This window comes from Salvelinus sp. IW2-2015, linkage group LG7, assembly GCF_002910315.2.
Source record: "Salvelinus sp. IW2-2015 linkage group LG7, ASM291031v2, whole genome shotgun sequence".
Classification (NCBI taxonomy): Eukaryota; Metazoa; Chordata; class Actinopteri; order Salmoniformes; family Salmonidae; genus Salvelinus; species Salvelinus sp. IW2-2015.
Window position 1 is genome coordinate 33388889 of NC_036847.1, and position 4317 is coordinate 33393205.

The 4317-nt window shown below is 41.0% G+C and overlaps 1 long non-coding RNA gene across 6 annotated transcripts in view; it reads left to right on the forward strand.

Annotated features, from left to right (window-relative positions):
* Positions 1–2916: 2916 nt before the first annotated feature.
* LOC111966858 (uncharacterized) overlaps positions 2917–4317 on the forward strand; it is a 4021-nt gene continuing 2620 nt past the window's right edge. For 3 of the 6 annotated variants that reach the window (XR_011480232.1, XR_011480235.1, XR_011480234.1), the window contains exons 1-2: positions 2935–3054; positions 3618–4269. This is a non-coding gene — a long non-coding RNA (uncharacterized lncRNA). Of the gene's footprint in view, positions 3055–3617; positions 4270–4317 lie in introns of all 6 variants that reach the window. The other 3 variants (XR_011480230.1, XR_011480231.1, XR_011480233.1) reach the window with 2 other exon arrangements.

Consider the following 4317-nt stretch of genomic DNA (forward strand, 5'->3'; position numbering starts at 1 on the left):
GTCCTGTCTGTCCTGTCTTGTGTCTGGTCTTCTGTCTGTCTGTCTTGTCGCTTTGTCTGTCTGTCTGTCTGTCCTGTCTGCTGTCTGTCTGTCTGTCTGTCTGTCTTCTGTTGTCTTTCTGTCTTCTGTCTGTCTGTCGTCTGTCGTGTCCTGTCGTCTGTGCTTCCCGTCTGTCTGTCGCGTCTGTCCTGTCTGTCGTCGGCTGTCTGTCTGTCTGTCTGTTGTCTAGTCGGTCTTTGTTCTTCTGTCGGTCTTGTCGTCTGTTCTGTTGTCTGTCGGTCTGTCTGTCTGGTCTTGTTCTGTCGTGTTCCTGCGTGTCTGTCTGTTGTCTGGTTCTGTCTCGTCGTGTGCGTCTTCTGTCTGCTTTGTCTGTCTGTCTTCTCTGTCTGTCCTTTAGTCGTCTGTCGTTGTCTGTCTGTCTGTCTGTCGTCTGTCTGTTGTCTGTCTGTCTTCTGTTGTCTGTCTGTTGTCTGTCTGTTGTTCTGCTCTGCTGTCGTGTCGTTCTGTCTGTCTGTCGTGCCTGTCTGTCTGTCTCTGTCTGTCATGTTGCGTTCTGTTGTCTGTCTGTCTGTCTGTCTGTCTGTCTGTTCTGTCTGTCTGTCTGTCTGTCTCTGTCTGCTATCTGGTCTGTCTGTCTGGTTGTCGTTGTCTTCTGTCTGTCTGTCTGTCTGTTCGTCTGTCGTCTGTCTGGTCTGTCTGTCTGGTCTGTTCTGCTGGCTTCTTCTGTCTGTCTGTCTGTCTGTCTCGTCGGTCTGTTCTGTCTGTTTTGTTCTGTCTGTACTGCTCGTCTTGCTGTCTCTTCTGTCTGTCTGTTGCTGTCTGTCTGGTCGTTCTGTCTGTCTGTCTGTCTTCGTGTCTGTCTGCTGTCTGTCTATCTAGCGTCTATCTATTCTAGTCGTATCTAATATCATCTATCTATCTATTCCTATTAGGGTGTCTTCAGGAGACACTACCCAGAAGCAGTGTGACCTTCAGCAGCATCGAACCCCAGAAAGGAGGTGGGCACTGGGAGGCCTAGCCAGCACAAACACAACCAATCACAACCACGGTCACCCGATAACAGATAGGCTGTAAGATCCCACTGAAAGACTGAATGATGTTATTGATACAGTGCCAGGCAGTAATCACATCCTCAATATCAAGGAAAACATTCTCATGACTCTACAGCAGTATTACATCAGTACTATATCCTCACTGTTACATGGAAACAATTCTGACGCAAACAGTAGTTACATTAGTACCTATATCCTGCAATAGGTAATGGAAAATTCTGGACGCACATCATTATTACATTAGTCACTCATATCCACAATGTAATGGAAACATTCTCACCACACAGTATTACATCAGTACTATAGTTCCTCAATAAATGGCAAACATTCTGACCACACCAGTATTACATCTAGTACTATATCCTCAATGTAATGCGAAACATTCTGACCACACATGTATTACAGTCAGTACTATATCCTCTCAACATGTAATAGAAACATGTCCCTGAACCACGCACGAATATTAAATCAGTAACTATATCACTCAATGTAATTGGAAACATTCTGACACAACAGTATTACATCAGTACTATATCCTCAGATAACTGGAAACATATTCTGACCACACAGTATTACATCAGTACTATATCCTCAATGTAATGGAAACATTCTGACCACACAGTATTATTAACATCATACATATATCTCAAAATGGTAATGGAAACATTCTGACACACAGTATTTACATCAGTAGCTAATCCTCAATTAATGGAAACATTCTGACCAACGCAGTATTTACATCATATACTATATCCTCAATGTAATGGAAAACATTCTGACCACGCAGTATTACATCAGTACTATATTCCCTCAATATATGAAGAAACATTCTGATACGCAGTATCAAATCAGTACTATATCCTCAATGTAATGGAAACATTCTGACCACACAGTATTACATAGACTATATCCTCAATGTATATGGAAACATTCTGACCACACGTAATGACATTCAGTACTATATCCTCAATGTAATGGAAACATTCTGTCACACAGCAGTATTACATCAGTACTATTACCTTCTCAATGTAATGGAAACATTCGAACCACACATATTTCATTATAGTAACTATATCCTCATTAATGGAAACATCTGACCACAAGCTATTACATTCATACTATCTACTCTCAACTTAATGAAACATTCTGACACACGAGTATTAACCATAGTATATCCTCAATATATGAAACATCGACACCAGTATATAATCGTACTAATCCTCAATGTAATGGAAACATTCTGACCACACAGTATTACATACAGTACTAATATCCTCAATGTAATGGAAACATTCTGACCACACAGTATATTACATCAGTACTATATCCTCAATGTAATGAAACTTTCTGACCACACAGTATTACATCAGTACTATATCCTCAATATAGATGGAACATTCTGACCACACAGTATTACAGTCAGTACTATAATCCTCAATGAATGTGAAACATTTTACCACGCAGATTATAACTGTCATTACTGATATCCTCACATGTAATGAAACATTCTACTCACACAGTATTACATCATTACTATATCTCTCAATGTAATGGAACATTCTGACCACACAGTATTACATCAGTACTATATCTCAATGTATGGAAACATTCTGACCACACATAATACATCAGTACTATACCCTCAATGTAATCGAAACATTCTATTCACAACATGTAATCTTAAACATCCAATTAAATAAAAATACAGGAATTTCAATCATCACCATATTCATATTAATCTGTGCATATTCTGTATGAGCTTGACAGTGTGTGTGTGGTAGTCGATGTCGTGTGTGTTGTTGTGATGTGGTGTTGTGTGTGTGTGTGTGTGTGTGTGTGTGTGTGTGTGTGTGTGTGTGAGAGAGATGGAGAGAGTGTGTGTATGACTAGGTATTGCAGGCCTTGGCTGTGACTGCAGCTGTACCTATGCCTCTGTGCTTGTTTGAGAGCTCTGTCTGTCTCTTTGCTTCAGGTGGACTAACTCAGACAGCACAACTTCTAAGTAAGTTCTGCACTTAATGTGTGTTGACAATGTTTGATTACCTGCATGGCATCTTATTGCTTCTGTGCCTTGGCCGTCATCCCGGTAAATATCTGTTGATCATGAACACAGTCTGAAATTCATGTTCACAAATATCTATGCTCACAGTTCCTGTTTTATGCCAATTTACAACAATTTGTGGGGTTTGATGATTGAAAAAAAAGATTGTATTTTAGCTTAGGAGATATTATGCTAACCTGATCCACCATCCTGAACGATGGTCTCGCGTTTCGTTTCACTTCACTGAATCTGAGAGGGCGAAACAGAATGGAAGCTTATGAGATCAGGATGGTTGAACAAGGCAAATATTATCCTTCCAGGTTGTACCTTCTACTACAGTAACTGTAATTTCCTGGCCCATACTTTAGTCTCACCCTGTTTCCTTCTCAAGAGTTGATCAAAGAGGTCTCAGTCGTCATATCAAGCCAGTAAGAAGGGGCATCACTATGTCTGAGTAAGTGTGTATTTCTCCCCCCTCTATCTCTTTCCCCTCTCTTTCTCCTCCTCCTCCTCCTGTTCAATAGGGTGTTTGGGTTTGTAGCCAAGAAGCCAGGCAGCATGGCAGAGAACGTGTGTCATCTGTTTGCAGAGCTCGACCCGGAGCAGCCTGCCTCAGCCATCGTCAATTTCATCAACAAGGTGATGTTAGGGCCGCAGCGCAGGTAGAGAGACAGAAAAGGACCAAGCCAAGGACCTGTCACCGTAACAACACTGTCACAACTCCTAAAGAGAGTCAGGAGGCTACAGAAATGCTTTACAGACCCACAAAGCACCAGTGGTGGCGGCATCTTTTCAAAGACTGAGTTTTGACCCCAAAGGTTTCAACATTTTAAACATGACTGCCATTTTGAATTATAATCAAAATGTAATCGTTGTTTATATTCTAATGTCTATAATGCCGACCTTGATAGTTGCCTTCAAGTTACAAAAGCTTTGTTGTCACTTGTTAGTCAGTAATCTAAGGTATCAATAAGTAGCCTAGCCTACCAAAAATCTTGCTTCAACCCTGTCACTCTCCCTTTGACAATCATAAGTGTAAGTCAACCAAAATGTAGAAGATGATTTAGTCCTACAGTAGGATACAGTAGGCTACAGTAGACGAACTACATTAGGCTACAGTAGATTACAGTAGGCTACAGTAGACTGACTACATTAGGCTACAGAAGGCTACATTAGGCTACAGTAGATTACAGTAGGATAAATAAGGCTACAGTAGGCTACTCT